The 19,717-nt window shown below is 37.0% G+C and overlaps 1 long non-coding RNA gene across 4 annotated transcripts in view; it reads right to left on the bottom strand.

The window, feature by feature from the left end:
* The window catches only part of LOC114895939, a 187,223-nt gene that overhangs the window by 105,964 nt on the left and 61,542 nt on the right, over positions 1 to 19,717 (bottom strand). For all 4 annotated transcript variants that reach the window (XR_003793665.1, XR_003793664.1, XR_003793667.1 and 1 more), the window contains exon 5: positions 7,811 to 7,865. This is a non-coding gene — a long non-coding RNA (uncharacterized LOC114895939). The remainder of the gene's footprint in view (positions 1 to 7,810; positions 7,866 to 19,717) is intronic.

The following is a 19,717-nucleotide window of genomic DNA, read 5'->3' as shown; positions in this document are numbered from 1 at the left end:
CACACTAAAACCCCAATTACTTGCTTCCCAATTCAGGCTGCTTTCTACTCCATCACACTGCATCCTGTAAAAATGTTTCCTCATTGCTAAGATGAAATTACATAAATTACAAACACATAATTTTAATTGGAATTCAGTGAGTGAAAATATTTTCTAGAAGACAAAGTTGAGGCTTTCCCATGATTATTTTATTATAGCATCCAAATTTTATTTATCACATCATGTAAGAAGCTTCCACCAAAATATGAAAACTAAGTAAATTTAAATTTATTTTTGACAGATCTAACCAGAATTTCACTAGTGAAAAGTAGTGAGCTAAAATGATGAAATATTAATATTGCCTTTCATATAAAACCACACTTCCTTGATTCTAAATTACATTTCAATGTCTTGAAATCAGAATGTGTCTTAAAATCAATGTGTTCACTGTCATGCACAAAAATATATTTAAATCAATAATTACAATACAATAAACGTAAAAATGACAATCTGCTAAGCCATTAAATTTGAACCCAACTATAAAACAAATGAAGCCTCATATCTGAGATCCTGAAGAAGTTCCTATAGCTGCAGACAAAGAGTTTAAATTTCTCATTTAAAAAAATTAATCATTACTCTCTTTGTGTCCTTAATGTCATCCCGAGTTTAAAAAAATTAATCATTACTCTCTTTGTGTCCTTAATGTCATCCCGAGTCGACGAAGGAAGTTGAGGTAGTCAATGTAGAATATATCTCACATGTTTTTCCACTGCAGTCTTTTTCTTTCTAGTCATAATTCTAATGTTGATTTATAGAATTACAGAAGATGTCCCTCAGGTCCCACTGAAGAAAGCCTACTTATTTTTCTCTTCAGCGTACTCTGGCCTCATTATCTTTTGGAATTCATAGCCTGGCTCCTGGACATACTCAGAAACCACTCAATGCTAGTGGTGTTGTTATAGACCAAAATCAGAAGAGGCAATCAATAAATCTCCCAATGCTGAGAAAAGAGAGGCCACTCATTTTTTTAAGCTGGGTTTGGACTCATTTCCAAATATCACCTCCCTGGAAGCTACAAGAGATGATTACAAAAAGAGAGAGAGAGGAAAAAAAAAAAAAAAAACCCATCCAGCTACATGTAGTCAGTCCCCTTCCCCTACTAAAATAGTCTCCAATGCTTTTCTCCCCATCCCAAACTTTTCTTGCCACAAATTCTCCCTTGGCTAGGGGAAGTGTCCTAACATCTCTAGATTTTCTCTTTTCCTCATCTTTCTCTCCAAAGTGGATTATATGGGACAAGTCTAATGATGGCATGAAATGAAGGAATGGAAAGAGGGGAAAAATGTGAGCTCAGATGAATTATTTCTTGACACTTCCCTGCTCATCATGCTGCCTTTTCTCCAGCACTGCCATCTGGTCTACCACGCTATGCCCCAGGCCAGTCCTTTCTTAGCTTGCTCTGCCCCTGAAATGAAAAGCCTGGCACCATCAAGTCTACTTTTCCATTCTAATCCTTTATGAACCTAAAGTGCTATCAATATGCAACTTTGTCTCCCCTTTAAGATCTAGGAGGATATGGGAGAAGCTTTTTCATACCCTTTATGTTATGCCTTGTTCTAAGTAAAAGAAAAACAAAAACAAAAAAACTGAATGGGGCTGAGGAAATTGGAGAGCATTTACACACACACACACAACACACACACACACACACACACTCACACACACACACACAGTCTTAAACATAGTGATAGATTTTGCAATTCTATTCAAAGAATGCTCCATTTCAAGAGCTTAATATATCTGAAAGGCCCTTCTGAGGGAGGTTGAATACTTAATAAAAAAACTCAGCCTTTACTAAGTGGCAGAATCATCACCACTTGGGTGTATTATGCTCTCAAGTCAGGATAGGTTTAATTCTTGACTCTTCTATTTGCTATCAGTGTGATCCTTAGATAAGTTATTTCATTTTCCTGTGCCTCGATTTTAATAATCTGTGAAAGATGGTACCTACCTAATATGGTTATTAAAGAGGAACAACTGAATTAATACACACTGAGCACTTAGAACTATATCTGGCACATGGCAAGCATACAACAAATACTATTATCATTATCTAAAACATTTCTACAGGGATTGCCCTGGTGGTACAGTGAAGAGCCTGTGCGCCGCAACAAAAGATCTCGCGTGCCTCAGCAAAGATCCTGCATACCGCAACTAAGGCCTGACGCGGCCAAAAATAAATTAAATCAATCAATCAATCAATCTTTAAAAATAAAACATTTCTACATAGGCGGCAAATTTCCAAACATCCTTATGAACTGGAATCTGTACGCAAATTGGTGACTCCTGTAAATTCATTTGCCAGGAAATTTTAGGAATATATCCAATTTGTATTGAGTAGAGTTATAGAGCGTTTATGCACAGCTAATGAACAGTAAGAAAGAAGCTTGACTTTTAAAGCTAGGATTTTAATTTCACACAATATATCTTTGGAGGGCCAAAACACGGAATTACCTTTCAGTGGATTATGTGTAGTGTTTCCCTCTGAAAATATTGAGAAAGGAATAACTAATTCTCTTTCCTGGATAACTTAGTCACCTGCTTAAAGGCAGACTCTTAAACAAGTGAATCTTATGAAGTCCCTTTGAGTCCTATTATTCTGTTTTTATACAGGGTTTAGTAATCAGGCTCTTAAGAGGATATCTCTATAGCCTTCCCTGTTTTGAGGCCTCAGGAAGGCTTTCTTCAGTTCACCCTCCCTCTACCTAATACAATTTTTCAGGGAATGGATAACACTTCAATATCAGAAGTGACCGATGGCTTCCAGGGCCTCTTGTGGTTAAGGCTGTATGATCTTGCTGTTGCGGACCGGGCCCAGGCCTCTGTAACTAGGTGATACGGTGAGGAGACCACTGTACTATCTTAGCGGGTGTACAGCAAGGAATCCTTTATATGGCAGTAGATTCTGTGAGTGTGAATGGGTCCATCTCCCAGGCTGCTGGACCCCAATCAAAGGGGTTAATGAAAAAGGGGCAGTTTCATTGCCCTCGTGACCTAGTGGGCTGCTGTCAAGGCTGCAATGACCCCTCCACTGACCCTCTGCCATGTCACATGAGGGAGCATTAAAGACACAGTCTATTCACTGTGTCCTTCTCTGTTAAATACCATCCTGTTAAATATACTTCTTGGTTTGATAGTAAACCAAAGGGAAAGAATTCGAACAAATGGTAAGTTCTTCTAACCCAAACTGACTTTTTGTTAGCGTGTCGTAATTCACTTACTATTTGGTGTTAAGAATGGATTTGACATTATGCCAGTCCAACCAGATACATTCATTATGGTCTGTTTGGGTTTCAAAACTAACATATATGCCAGTCCCTGCTCCTCCCACCTCCAAGGCCATTTCAATAACACCTGAACAATATTGACAAGAAGAGAGCTAGCCAAAGCAAGCTGTTATGTTTCTATAATCCAGGCTCCTTTTGTGATGTTTAAGGACCGCTCTTTTTCTCCAATAACACCAAAATGCAAACTCAGTTATTAGAAACCATTGTCTTCTTTTAATGTGAGAACCTCTCTAATTCGATGGAACCCCCCCCCCCCGCCTCCCGCAATATATCATGTATTTAAGCTGTAACCGTGGGCTAAAGGATATAATATCCTAGCATTACCTACCGGGTTCACATCTACACTGCCACTGGCTGTAAGAACTAAAAGCTGTCACCTGATAATTTTCTGCACTTGAAGGTGATCGAATGAAAAAATCCTTCCCATCAAGACTGTTAAGTCCAGGCCAGCAATATCTCCTGGATAACACTTGTTCAGGTTACATTTTACCATTGCAATGATAGCAGTAAGGGGATACAGTACAGAAAAAAATATCAATCCTAAAAATGCCACAAATTCCCAGAGAATCAGAGCGCCTGCCTATTTACCACCTGACAGTCACAGCCTGTGACAGCCTAGAGCCTGTCCCTTCAGTCATGCCTTGGACCATTAGCTGCCTGTGTCCCTGAAATTAACCTATGAAAGGGGCATCACGCTCACAACGCACGGGGCAGATCCAAATTAAATCTCTATTGAGACCGAAAGTGGAACATTCTGAACCCCCTCCTCTTCCCTCAACTCTTTCCCCTTTTAAAATTGCCAGAACAGTAACAAAAAACTGCTTTCCTTGGTATTAGTTCATGTCGTCCCTCTGGCTCTTCTCTTCCCCTCCACCTACTCACCAAGTCTAAAACACTAGGGAACGCTGGCCTCAAGGGTACTAGTCTGTTACCTTAGAGGCTATTTCTTTACAAGGCAGTAGAGTACAGAGGGCATGCCTTTGCTGCTTACCTTGGCAACCATGAATTGCTGAATGCTGTTCTCATGAATGCGAGTCATTCACTGCCATCTGGATATGCCCACAGGTATAAACATTTTTTCATGAAAGGACCAGGGAATACACATTACATCAATAAATCTCTTGAATGACAAACAAAGTCGTCCCATATGTTGGAACAGCCATATCACATTAAAATTAATATAAGACTCTAATGGTATTGCTTCCAGACAAGGTCAAATTAAATGTTCGGTGTAGACATCCTTCAGCCTTATCAGACAAACAGCATGAGTCAGGTTAGGGAATGAAATATGAAGAAGGGGGTAGAACTGTAAAACGGAAGACCACTGAGTTTGACCCAATACCTTGAAGAGTCTAGGAGAGCTTATTCATCTCTCACTAGCATTTCTCTAGGTGGAAACCAAGAGTAGGAATTTTTTCCCTTGGGTTGGTGAAATAAGATTGGCATTTACTCCATTCAAAGGCATTTTTATGCTCTTCATAGACAAACATTACAGATGAAATTCTTAACATATTTATAAGAACACAGACCTTGTACTTCACTGGGGGTCAGAGGTGGGGAAGAGGGTGTAACAAGGGCTCTCTTATGTTTTCCTGTAAACAAAGTTGCTATGAACCTTGGAATTCAGTCATATTCAGCCTTAAACTTCAATTCTTCCATGTGTCTACTTTTTTATTTGGATGTTGTTACACTTTGGTGTAAAACATTTTAATAATTTACTAGTTTCTCATATATGATTTCTTTTATACATCTATATCATATTCATTCACACAGACACACAAATAGAAGGAAAATAAATAATTCTAGTCACACCCAAGCTTATATACTCAAAATAAAATTTCTCCCATCAACCAAGACTTCCCATGGAAAGAGATGAGGGGAGATAAATCGTAGCCAAAAAACAGCTGGGATATTTCTAATACTACAAAAAATGGGCACAGGGAAGGAAAAGCCAAGAATGGTGGGCAGGGGACAAGCAGGTGTCAGAGTTTTCCTAATTTTGCCACTTTTGAAGAAGACACATCTTCTAAAAATCATTAGGGCCAATGAAAGAACCAGGGAGAGAGCCAGGTAAATTTCTACAAAAATTACATCACTCCTAACACCCCTGCCATGACCACTGATTAATCTGGTCTGGTCTCAAACAAGACTTGGGATGGAATTGGGAACTCTGGAACTACATAGCCTCTTGCCATAACAAGAAGTGATATATATAATTTTTTACTTCCTTGGTGATAAAGTTTTCCAGTTCCGTAAAAACCTTTGTTTACCAGATATAAAAATGTTCACTTTTAAGCTGTTAAGTTGACCTTGAGCTTTTTCCTCTCTCCCTTCCCCCTCTGCCTTTTGCCCTTAAAAGTTCAGAGTGTCTCCAACAGTAACTGTTACATTCTGTCTAGCAAGGCTGGACTGCGACAGTGATCTAACCTCTTGGAAAAAACATGGAGTTCACCCAAAAAATGAGAGAGACAGTCTCTCGCCCCAGCGCCAGCTTGCAGTTTTCAAAGCTCTGGGACAGACCTCATGAATGGCTTGGGGCTCTAGCACGTAAGGTGGCAGCGCCAACGCAAACACTGAAAGCACTTCAGCAGGTATAAACAGCGGCCATACACCAGGCCAGGCCCCAGAAGGCAGGCAGTGAAGGGGGAGAAGCCAGGCCACGGGCCCCTGCCTGTGTCACTCTCCTTAAGCTTTCTCCTGTGTCTGGGGACACGTGGAAAAAGAGAAACTTCCCAGTTGGACTGAAAATTGAGGAAATCACAAGTCTCACATTAAGGGAATATAGAAATAGCTTTCCTCTTGGAAAGAGAAAAGTCTTGCTGATGTGTGTACACTTACACACACACACACACACACACACACACACACATGCACACAAAACATCTTTGCAGCAATAAGTCGCCTATAATCATTTTGATTTGCTTGAACGCAGCAAAACTCACCTTTGATAGGTTATGTGAAAAATAAAACCATTTCTTTCTCCTTTGGAGATTTTGCTCACTGGCCTTCAAATATTCTCAGCGTCCACAATTCAAGGACCAACCACACTCTTTTAAAACATATTTGGCTTTCAGTATATTAACAGCAATTGGCTGTCCTCAAGCTTTCAACACCGACACAGTCATTAATCTCAGTGGATCTGATTCAGGATGTATGATTGTGCATTTGGAGAACAAAAGGGAATGCCCCCGCCGCTCAAAGAGAAGGTCATCAAGCTTTCTGAACGTGAAGGTACATGAAGGGCATTACCTCTGCCCCCTAAAATTTTTAAGCTGGACTATCAACCATTATAGACATTACTCACTTACATAACAATTTTCTAACAATATTCCCCTGAGTTTATTAGCTAATCTATCTTCTTGTAAGGGACCTACTTATTTTTAAGTTTACACTTCTTTATACTTTACCCTATTTTATTTTTAATTGCAGTTCACTCAATAAACTTTGTTTTGATAGCAATCAAATAGTTGTTTTTCACAAACCACTCGCTCAACTAGTGTTTGTTGCTATTACAGACACGAGTAATTTATATCTCTATCAACAAATAACATAAAATCTCTTTGGAAAAACAAACTTCAAAATTTGCCAAACTCCCTAAACCACTCAAGTATTGTTTTCATTAACTGTCATTAAAATATCTATGGAAGCACATATTGTGTTCTGAATTCTCTGCTGAATTTTATGGGGGTACAAGTCACAGAAAGCGTGGTCCATGCTCAAAGGGATTCACCCACCTACCTGGGTAGATTAAAACATGTTTCATCACATGTTCCATGTTTTATATTTGGAAACTGAGACTTACATGAAATGAGCATTTCTCTAAAAGCCACAAAATCACAGTGAATGTTGTAACTAACAACTAATAGAGTGTACAACATGATTAATATAATCAACACTGCTGCATGTTATATATGAATGTTGTGAAGAGAGTAAATTCTGAGTTCTCATCACAAGGAAAAAGATATTTTTCTTCTTTTATTTTATATTTCTATGAGATGATTGGTGTTTCACTAAATTTATTGTGGTAATCATTTCATGAGGTATGTAAGTCAAATCATTATGCTGTACACCTTAAACTTATACAGTGCTGTATTTTAATGATATCTCCATAAAAGTGGAAGAAGAAAAAATAAAACTGATCTGAAATAAAACCCATCTGATGCTGAAAAAGAAAAAACAAATAATAGGTATGTGTGTAGATATTTGCCACTCAAATTACAAATGACAGGATGGGACTTGCCCAATTTGAAAAACTGTGTAGGGCCATTCAAACTATTATGATTATTAGCTGTGACTAGAGCTCAGTAGAAGAAATAAACTTTTGTCCATGTGGGGACTGGCCTCTGTCCTTCTAAGTTAGCAAAATTCGAACATGTATAAAGTACTTCATAATAAGCTTGTTTCTTTTTTAATTATATTGATTAATTTAGCAGTAACTTGTCCCTAACAACACTAATAAACCTTCATAATAAAGTGACCCTTACCTTGGATTCAAACACTCCTGGATGACTTCTCAAATCTTGATGAAGCCATTTGGACCTTAAAATAAAAAGGTTTAGTGTAATGAGATTTTTTTTCTATTTGTAGATATACAGAGTTAATCAACTTTATGCAGCTCTGAAAGATATTTGTCTTTCTGATACATTTGTAAATTTTTAAAAATTCACACTTAGTAGGCTCACTCATTTGTTGTATAATTGATTTAGTTACAGTGTGGAGCCAGCCTTAGAGATTCCATTTTAGCGAAATTAAATGTGCAATACATTATGTTAGTAAGTCACGTGCTCTCAACAAAGAGTGGGAGGATAGAAGGAATACAATAAATGGTATGCTGCTTTTTACTTGGCTTTCTCTGTTGCCCAAGTCCTCTGGGATCCGTTTGGGAATCTAGATTTATTGAGTCCAACCTATATCAAGCATTTTGGGAGCTTGTTGACATATCTCTTTAATTGCTCATAATAGAGCTATCCTTATGTGTATCGTTATCTTCCTATTTTAGATGTAGAAACAGATTCAGAAAGTATCATTTTCAGTATCATACTGCCAGTAAGTGATGAAGCCAGAATTCCAAGCTGGTTATTCTAAGAGCTGAGGTCTTTCCAACATATTGTGCTCAATTCTTTACTCTAAACTTTGATATGCTCACATATATCATGGCTGTAGTATAAAAATTCTTCATCAGCTACTAGCAAAAAACACCATGTTAAGGATGAAACATTAAAGCCATTCCCATTAAAGACAGGAAAAGACATAGACATATGTTAGCAACATGGTTATTCAACACTGCTCAGGAGGTTCTGGCTAATGCAAAAAGATGGCAATAAAAGAAGGATACACATAGCAAAGAGACAAGTTACTTTTGCAGACATTATGATTATACATAAGAAAATTTATGAGAATCAAATAAGAAATTCATTTCATTAAGCTACTCATGTTTGAGATAAATTTTTTATAGTCTTTTAATTTTTTAATACAAATTTTAAAGCCTACTTTCCATTTAAAGTTATTACAAAATATTGGCTATATTCCCCGCATTGTACAATACATCCTCGAGACTATCTTTCACCCAACAGTTTGTACCTTTCACTTCCCCACCCCTGTATTGACCCTCTGGCCCACCCCCAACTGGTAACCGCTAGTTTCCTCTCTATATCTGTAGGTCTGTTTCTTTTCTGCTGTTGAACTAGCTTGTATTTTTTAGATTCCACATATAAGTGATATCATACAGTATTTGTCTTTCTGTGACTTATTTCACTCAGCATAAGATAAATATTTTTAACAGTTAACAGTTTTTCTTTTCAAACTAAAAATAACTGGTTACTGGAATAACTGGAAAATTTTCATTCACACTAGAAAAAATAATTTAAATGACTAGAAATAGGCTCAGCATAAATGGTGTAAAACTTATATGAAAAAAAAAGAGCTATATAAAACATTAATGAATCACACGCAAAAAGACCTGAATAAATGGGGATACCTTGTTCCTGGATACAAGGCCTCATTATTATAAAAATAAAAATTGCCTCCAAATTAATCTATAAATGCAATGAATTCCCCATAAGATTGTAGATGATACTTGACAAGTTGATTCTAAACTTCATTTAAAAATAAAATACATAAGAAAAGTGGAGATAACTTTTTAAGAATAAACATTATTTTTAAAACTCACAGTAAATAAAATAGTGTTATATTAGCAGAGAAGTAGTCAAGTAGGTCAGAACAGAATATATACAAATAGAGCCATGGCTAAAATATAATGTGGTATATGATAAAGAGGACATTTCAGTTCAATATGGAAAGGATAGAAGTAGCTATTCCAACAAATTATCGGGGCAGAATATAGTCTTTATCAGCCCAACAGAAAAATGAGTGAAAAATATGATCAGACAACTCACAGACATAGTAATACAAATAGAGGAAAAGGTAGTAAATTATATAGCAGTTTTAACACATGTACAAAAATAAATTTTGGAGGTCAAAGAACTTTATGCAAAATAAGATGTGTAAAATCAATAGGAGAAAATGAAGGAAAAAAAAATAATCTTAGAGTAGGGAAGCCCTCTTACCTAAGATGTATATTAAAAAGCAATAAAGAAAAAGACTGACTTTACTGTATCAACCATAAGACTTCTGTATGGCAAAAGATATCATATACAATATTAAAAGACAATGGACAGATATTTTGGGGTGGCATATTTTACTCGGCTTCACATGGATGTATGCCAATTTGCTTATGTGTTCCTCTATTGAAGGACATTCTGATTTCTTCAAGATTTTAGCCATTATGAGTAGAGCTGCTGTGCATAACTGCATCTTTGTTTGCATTTGGACATAGATTTTCAAAGAAGTTGCCTGAATACTGGAAGCACGATTGTTGGATCCCAAGGTAATCCACAGGACCCAAGATATGGTAGCTACTAATATAGTATTCCCACAGTGCATCTTAATACCGTGTGGACTCCTACAAGGGAAATAAGTATCACCACTTTGGGTGAACTTGGTTTAGTCTCAGATTTACCTGATGGTCACAACTCACTGTTCCTGCAGAACCCAGAGATTTCTCCTTGAAGAAAAGGTTCTGAAAAAATAGGAGGGATAAATAAAGAATGCAGCTTATTCCTGCCTTGTGCTGATGCCCAAGAGGGTGATGAGAGGTCTTGGTGCTCCAGCCTGGTGTCAGGCCTGAGCCCCTGAGGTGGGAGAGCTGAGTTCAGGACACTGGACAACCAGAGTCCTCCCAGCCCCATGTAGTATCAATCGGTGAGAGCTTTCCCAGAGATCTCCATCTCAATGATAAGACCCAGCTCCACTCAGGGGCCAGCAAGCTCCAGTGCTGGACACCCCATGCCAAACAACTAGCAAGACAGGAACACAACTCCGTCCATTAGCAGAGAAGCTGCCTAAAATAATAAGGTCACAGACACCCCAAAACACACCACCGGACTCGGTCCTGCCCACCAGAAAGACCAGATCCAGCCTCATCCACCAGAACACAGGCACCAGTCCCCTCCACCAGGAAGCCTACACAACCCACTGAACGAACCTTACCCACTGGGGGCAGACACCAAAAACAATGGGAACTATGAACCTGCAGCCTGAGAAAAGGAAACCCCAAAACACAGTAAGTTAAGCAAAATGGGAAGACAGAGAAATATGTAGCAGATGAAGGAGCAAGGTAAAAACTGACCAGACCAAATAAATGAAGAGGAAATAGGTAGTCTACCTGAAAAAGAATTCAGAGTAATGATAGTAAAGATGATCCAAAATCTTGGAAATAGAATGGAGAAAATACAAGAAACATTTGACAAGGACCTAGAAGAACTAAAGAGCAAACAAACAATGATGAACAACACAATAAATAAAATTAAAAATTCTCTAGAAGGAATCAATAGCAGAGTAACTGAGACAGAAGAACGGCGGATAAGGGACCTTGAAGATAAAATAGTGGAAATAGCTACTGCAGAGCAGAATAAAGGAAAAAGAATGAAAAGAATTGAGGACAGTCTCAGAGACCTCTGGGACAAGATTAAACGCACCAACGTTTGAATTATAGGAGTCCCAGAAGAAGAAGAGAAAAAGAAAGGGTCTGAGAAAATATTTGAAGAGATTATAGTTGAAAACTTCCGTAACATGGGAAAAGAAATAGTCAATCAAGTCCAGGAATGCAGAGAGTCCCATACAGGATAAATCCAAGGAGAAACATGCCAAAACATATTAAGCAAACTATCAAAAATTCAATACAAAGATAAAAATATTAAAAACAGCAAGGGAAAAGCAACAAATAAGATACAAGGGAATCCCCATAAGGTTAACAGCTGATCTTTCAGCAGAAACTGCAAGCCAGAAGGGAGTGGCAGCACATATTTAAGGTGATGAAGGGGAAAAACCTACAACCAAGATTACTCTACCCAGCACAGATCTCATTCAGATTTGAAGGAGAAATTAAAATCATTACAGACAAGTAAAAATTAAGAGAATTCAGCACCACCAAACCAGCTTTAAAACAAATGCTAAAGGAACTTCTCTGGGCAGAAAACACAGGAGAAGGAAAAGACCTACAAAAACAAACTCAAAACAATTAAGAAAATGGCAATAGGAACATACATATCCATAATTACCTTAAATGTAAATAGATTAAATGCTCCAGCCAAAAGACACAGACTGGCTGAATGGATACAAAAACAAGACCCATATATATGCTGTCTACAAGAGACCCACTTCAGACCTAGGGACACATACAGACTGAAAGTGAGGGGATGGAAAAAGAACTTCCATGCAAATGGAAATCAAATGAAAGGTGGAGTAGCAGTTCTCATATCAGACAAAATAGACCTTAAAATAAAGACTATTACAAGAGACAAAGAAGGACACTACATAATGATCAAGGGATCAATCCAAGAAGAAGATATAACAATTGTAAGTATTTATGCACCCAACATAGGAGCACCTCAACATAAGGCAAATGCTAACGGCCATAAAAGGGGAAATTGACAGTAACACAATAATAGTAGGGGACTTTAACACCCCTCTTTGACCAAAGGACCGATCATCCAAAATGAAAATAAATAAGGAAACACAAGCTTTAAATGACACATTAAACATGATGGACTTAATTGATATTTATAGGACATTCCATCCAAAAACAACAGAATACACTTTCTTCTCAAGTGCTCATGGAACATTCTCCAGGATAGACCATATCTTGAGTCACAAATCAAGCCTTGGTAAATTTAAGAAAATTAAAATTGTATCACGTATCTTTTCTCACCGAAACGCTATGAGACTAGACATCAATTACAGGAAAATATCTGTAAAAAATACGAACACGTGGAGGCTAAACAATATGCTACTAAATAACCAAGAGATCACTGAGGAAATCAAACACCTAGAAACAAATGACAATGAAAACATGACGACCCAAAACCAATGGGATTCAGCAAAAGCAGTTCTAAGAGGGAAGTATATAGCAATACAATCCTACTTCAAGAAACAAGAAATATCTCAAATAAACAATCTAATATTACACCTAAAGAAATTAGAGAAAGAAGAAAAAAAAACCCACAGTTAGCAGAAGGAAAGAAATCATAAATATCACATCAGAAATAAATGAAAAAGAAATGAAGGAAACAATAGAAAAGATCAATAAAACTGGAATCTGATTCTTTGAGAAGATAAACAAAATTGATAAACCATTGGCCACACTCATCAAGAAAAAAAGGGAGAAGACTCAGATCAACAGAATTAGAAATGAAAAAGAAGTAACAACTGCCACTGCAGAAATACAAAGAATCATGAGAGATTACTACAAGCAACTATATGCCAATAAAACAGACAACCTGGAAGAAATGGACAAATTCTTAGAAAAGCACAACGTTCCAAGACTGAACCAGGAAGAAATAGAAAATATAAACAAACCAATCACAAGTACTGAAATTGAAACTGTAATTAAAAATTTTCCAACAAACAAAAGCCCACGACCAGATGGCTTCACAGGCGAATTCTATCAAACATTTAGAAAAGAGCTAACACCTATCTTTCTCAAACTCTTCCAAAATATAGCACAGGGAGGAACACTCCCAAACTCATTCTATGAGGCCACCATCACCCTGATACCAAAACCAGAAAAAGATGTCACAAGAAAAGAAAACTACAGGCCAATATCACTGATGAACATAGATGCAAAAATCCTCAACAAAATACTAGCAAACAGAATCCAACAGCACATTAAAAGCATATGATATACCATGATCAAGTGGGGTTTATCCCAGGAATGCAAGGATTCTTCAATATATGCAAATCAATCAATGTGATACACCATATGAAAAAATAGAAGGATAAAATCCATAGGATCATTTCAATAGATGCAGAAAAAGCTTTGGACAAAATTCAACACCCATTTATGATAAAAACCCTCCAGAAAGTAGGCATAGAGGGAACTTACCTCAACATAATAAAGGCCATATATGACAAACCCACAGCCAGCATCATCCTCAATGGTGAAAAACTGAAAGCATTTCCACTAAGATCAGGAACAAGACAAGGCTGCCCACTCTCACCACTATTATTCAACATACTTTTGGAAGTTTTAGCCACAGCAATCAGAGAAGAAAAAGAAATAAAAGGGATCCAGATCAGAAAAGAAGTAAAGCTGTGACTGTTCGCAGATAACATGATACTATACATAGAGAATCCTAAAGATGTTACCAGAAAACTACTAGAGCTAATCAATGAATTTAGTAAAGTAGTAGGATACAAAATCAAGGCACAGATATCCCTTGCATTCCTATAGACTAATGATGAAAACTCTGAAAGAGAAATTAAGGAAACACTCCCATTTACCACTGCAATAAAAATAATATAATACCTAGGAATAAACCTACCTAAGGAGACAATAGACCTGTATGCAGAAAACTATAAGACTCTGATGAAAGAAATTCAAGATGATACAAACAGATGGAGAGATATACCATATTCTTGGATTGGAAGAATCAACATTGTGAAAATGAATATACTACCCAAAGCGATCTACAGATCCAATGCAATCCCTATCAAACCACCAACGGCATTTTTCACAGAACTAGAACAAAAAATTTCACAATTTGTATGGAAACACAAAAGACCCCAAAGAACCAAAGCAATCTTGGGAAAGAATAACAGAGCTGTAGGAATCAGGCTTCCTGACTTCTGACTATACTACAAAGCTACAGTAATCAAGACAGTATGGTACTGGCACAAAAACATAAATATAGATCAATGGAACAAGATAGAAAGCCCAGAGGTAAACCCACGCACATATGGTCACCCTGTCTTTGATAAAGGAGGCAAGAATATACAATGGAGAAAAGACAGCCTCTTCAATAAGTGGTGCTGGGAAAACTGGACAGGTACATGTAACAGAATGCAATTAGAACACTCCCTAACACCATACACAAAACTAAACCCAAAATGGATTGAAGACCTAAATGTAAGGCCAGACACTATAAAACTCTTAGAGGAAAACATAGGCAGAACGCTCTATGACATAAATCACAGCAAGATCCTTTTGGACCCATCTCCTAGAGAAAATGAAATAAAAACAAAAATAAACAAATGGGACCTAATGAAACTTCAAAGCTTTTGCAAAGTAAATGAAACTATAAACAAGATGAAAGACAACCCTCAGAATGGGAGAAAATATTTGCAAATGAAGCAACTGACAAAGGATTAATCTCCAAAATATACAAGTAGCTCACGCAACTCAATATCAAAAAAACAAACAACCCAATCCAAAAATGGGCAGAAGACCTAAACAGATTCTCCAAAGAAGATATACAGATTGCCAAGAAACACATGAAAGGGTGCTCAACATCACTAATCATTAGAGAAATGCAAATCAAAACTACAATAAGGTAAAACTTCACACTAGTCAGAATGGCCATCATCAAAAAATCTACAAACCATGCTGGAGAGGGTTTGGAGAAAAGGGAACCCTCTTGCACTGTTGGTGGAAATGTAAATTGATACAGCCACTATGGAGAACAATATGGAGGTTCCTTCAAAAACTAAAAATAGAACTACCAACAACCCAGCAGTCCCACTACTGGGCATATACCCTCAGGAAACCATAATTCAAAAAGAGTCATGTACCACAATGTTCACTGCAGCTTTATTTACAGTAGCCAGGATATGGAAGCAACCTAACTGTCCACTGACCAATGAATGGATAAAGAAGATGTGGCACATATATACAATGGAATATTACTCAGCCATAAAAAGAAATGACATTGAGTTATTTGTAGTGAGGTGGATGGGCCTAGAGTCTGTCATACAGAGTGAAGTAAGTCAGAATGAAAAAAACAAATATAAAAAACATATATATGGAATCTAAAAAAAAAAAATGGTTCTGAATAACCTAGGTGCAGGACAGGAATAAAGATGCAGACGTAAAGAATGGACTTGAGGACACGGGGAGGGGGAAGGGTAAACTGGGACGAAGTGAGAGAGTGGCATGGACATATATATACTACCAATTGATAGCTAGTGGGAAGCAGCCACATAGCACAGGGAGATCAGCTCGGTGCTTTGTGACCACCTAGAAGCGTGGGATAGGGAGGGTGGGAGGGAGAAGTAAGAGGGAGGAGATATGGGGATATATGTATATGCGTAGCTGATTCACTTGTTATAAAGCAGAAACTAACACACCATTGTAAAGCAATTATATTCCAATAAAGCTGTTAAAAAAATAAAATTAAATTAAAAAAAGACAATGGACATCATGAGGAAAAATACTTTAATTATATATATTAAAGATAAAATGTTAATACTCAAAATGTATAGTGAAAATCAACAGGACCAAATCAATGAGACAAATCGAATAGTTAAAACAACGACAAAAACAGAAAAACAGGCAAAGGTTATAAACTGACTTTTTACTGACACGGAAATGCAAATTATGAAATGAATAAGTAAAGCTGTTCAACTATAATGTAAACATTAAAATTAAAGTAAAAACAACTATCAGATTATTTTTCTTTTTCTCTGAATGGGCAGAAGTTTTAATGATAATCCTCTTGACTGTATAAGGAGGTAGAGCTATGTCTATTATTGCCTTAGGAGTATAAAATGGGATTGACTTCCTCAAGGATAATGTGATAATAGTTTGAAAATTCAAATGTGTATATCCTTGAACCCATCAACCTGCTTTTTGGTAGCCTCCCTCTTAAAAAAATGTGAACAAAATATGTCTCAAAGTTTCAGGACAATTTTGTTGTAATATTGAAAAATAGCAATAACCTAAAAGTCCATCAACAGGTTAACCATCAGATAAATAAAGTACACCTATACAATGGAACTCCCGGTGGCAAATAAATGGAATGAAGAGGATATTTCTGTATGGGCATGGACAGATCTCAAAATAGAAACATTGAAGAAAAATACATGCCGTGTATCATTCAAGTTTTTTTTAAAGAAAATTAAAAAAAATTAGATGAGTAGTATAAAGAAGGTTATACATCTCTGAAACAATAGAAAATATATATATTGGTCTCTGCCTCTGGTTCCTGACATAGAGCTCTCAAATCCCTTGGAATTTCCTGGGTGATAGGAGACTCTCTTGTTCTAACGAGGCAACTCTTGGTGTGCTCCTGCATAGCTTCAGGATGGGCGCTGGTCACCAGAAAAGCCAAACCATGATTAGAAGTTTGGTACTTTCAGCCTCCTCCGCCTACGCCCCACCCATCCTCCAAAAGGGAAGAGTGCTAAGTTTGAGTTAATGATCAATCATGCCTAGATGATGAAGGCTCCATAAAAATCCCCGAAGTACAGGGTTCAGAGAACTTCCAGGGGGGTGAATACATCCACGTGCTGGGTGGGTGGCACACCCCAACTCCACAGGGGCAGAAACGACTATGCTTAGGACACTTCTGGACCTCACCCCAGGTACCTCTTCATCTGGCCATTCATCTGTATCCTTTACCATATCCTTTTTAATAAAACAGTAAACATAAGTAAATGTTTCTCTGAGTTCTGTGAGCCATTCTAGCAAATTATTAAATCCAAGGAGGGGGTCCTGGGAATCCCAATTTATAGCTGGTCAGTCAGAAGCACAGGTGAAAACTTGGACTTGTGACTAAAGTCTGAAGTAGGGTAGGTAGTCATGGGACCCATCCCTTAACCTATGGGATCTGTGCTAACTCTGCTTAGTGTCAGAATTTAACTGAATTGTGGTACACCCAATTAGTATCACAGAATTGCTTTGTGTGAGACAAACGCCACACATTTGGGGGTCATAAATAAAGTATCCTGTAAGTAGAGGAAGAAACAGAGTTTTTCCAAGACAACATCAAACTGGAAAAGGACTGGGATATTTAGAAAAGGGGGCCAATATTAGTATTATTTGACTCTTTTACCAAAAAATATGTTACATAGATAATGTTTTTAAAGGTTTAATGTTAATTCTCCACAAATCAACTAAAAATGCAGTGCAATACCAAACAAAATTCCATTTGTTTTCTTTTTAGAACTTGACAATTGATCATCTGGAAAAAAAAACGCTGAAAATGCAGCCAACACATTTTTGTAAAAGAGTAATGAGGGACAGCTTGTTTACCAAGCCTCAAAAATGTACTATAATTTAAAATAATCAAGACAGTTTGGTATTGATTCAGGAAAAGGCTGGTAGATCAAAGGAATATTATAGAGAGTCTGAAAACAGATCCATGCATATTAGTTGGGACCTTCTTGGTTACAAGTAGCATGCTAATTGTTTAAGCAAAACAAAAAATGCATCAAGAAAACAAATTAAAAAATGCAAAAAACAATCCACATACACACATAATCCTAGCAGCATTACTTACAATTACCCAAAGGTGGAAGCAATCCAAGTGTCCATCAGCAGATAAATGGATACACAAAATGTGGTATGTTCATATAATGGAATATTAGTCAGCCTTAAAAAGGAAGTAAATTCTGACACATGTACAGCATAGATAAACCTTGAAGACATTATGCCAAGTGAAATAAGCCAGTCACAGAAAGACAAATACTATATGATTCCATTTACATAAGATATCTAGAATAGTCATATCGATACAGACAGAAAGTAGAATCATGGCTACCAGGGGCTGGGGGCATAAGGGAATAGGAATTATTGTTCAAGGGGGAGGGAGTTTCAGTTTGGAAGATGAAAAAAATTTCTAGAGATGGATAGTGGTGACGGTTGCACAGCAATGAATATACTGAATGCCACTGAGCTATACATTTAAAAATGGTTAAAAGGGTAAATTTTATGTTATATATATTTTACCATAATAAAAAATCCATAGGAAAAGTAGATGCAGCTGGGATTACTGAATAACTGGAATCAAGAAATCCAGCATAGCCCACTCTCTCTTTCCACGCCTTTTCACTGCATTTCTCTGCATACTGATTTCATCTTTACTACAAAATACATTTTCCCACATGGTAGAAAGTACAGATGTCAAGTAGTGCCTGAGTTTATACTCAGAGCTTTAAATTTTCTCTGGTTCCAAGCACAAAACCTCAGAGAAGGGACTCATCGACACAACTCCAATCAGGTACCCATGCCTGAACCAACTAAATACGGCTTAAAGGGTAGAGTCACAGTGAACCAAGATGATGGCTGCCATATAACTGATGGATACAGTATGATAACTTTTTGGCCATCAAACTAGCAAATAATAAAAAGGTAGCTAACAACCAGGCTTGATAAAAGTGTACAGAAACATCTACTTCTGACCATGATGGAGTACTTTGCATCAGACCAATACTTGTACCAAGATAATCTAGATAAGATTGATAAAATGTATCTGAAAACAGCTTGAAGGTGTCACAAATCAGCCAATACTTGGTGCAGGGATCTGAGGTCAAGCTGAAAGTTGTGGTAAAAAGATTTTCCCATTCTGACAGAGCTGATGAGACAAGCATTGGAGTTCAGAGCTATCAAGGAAAATAGAATTTGAGGATCTAAGACTCCTGAAAAAAGGGAAAATCAGATAAGCAGAAAGATGATGAGTGGAATTAAACTATTCTAGGTTCCTTACATTTTCCACAGTGTGGTAATGTCATAGCTCTATTAAGTTAAGGATGAATGTTGTAAGTTCTAGGCTAACTTCAAAGAGAATAACAAAAGGCATAAACAGCTTGCTAAAAAGGCAAAACATGATATAGTTCATCTTAAAAGGTGATAAAAGAGAAAAAGGCAAAGGACCAGTCAAAAAAAAAGAAAGAAAAATGGCATTATAGTAGATTTAAACCCAGATATATTGGTAATTTTATTAAAAGTAAATAAACTAAATATTCTAATTCATGATAAAGAGTGTCAAATGATTTTAAAGTTCAGCTATATACTGTTTAAAAGACATGTCTTAAATAAAGGACACAAAAAGGATAAA

The sequence above is a fragment of the Monodon monoceros genome, unplaced genomic scaffold (assembly GCF_005190385.1).
Source record: "Monodon monoceros isolate NGI ecotype Baffin Bay Population unplaced genomic scaffold, NGI_Narwhal_1 Super_Scaffold_15, whole genome shotgun sequence".
Lineage (NCBI taxonomy): Eukaryota > Metazoa > Chordata > Mammalia > Artiodactyla > Monodontidae > Monodon > Monodon monoceros.
This window is presented reverse-complemented; position numbering and strand designations above follow the sequence as displayed.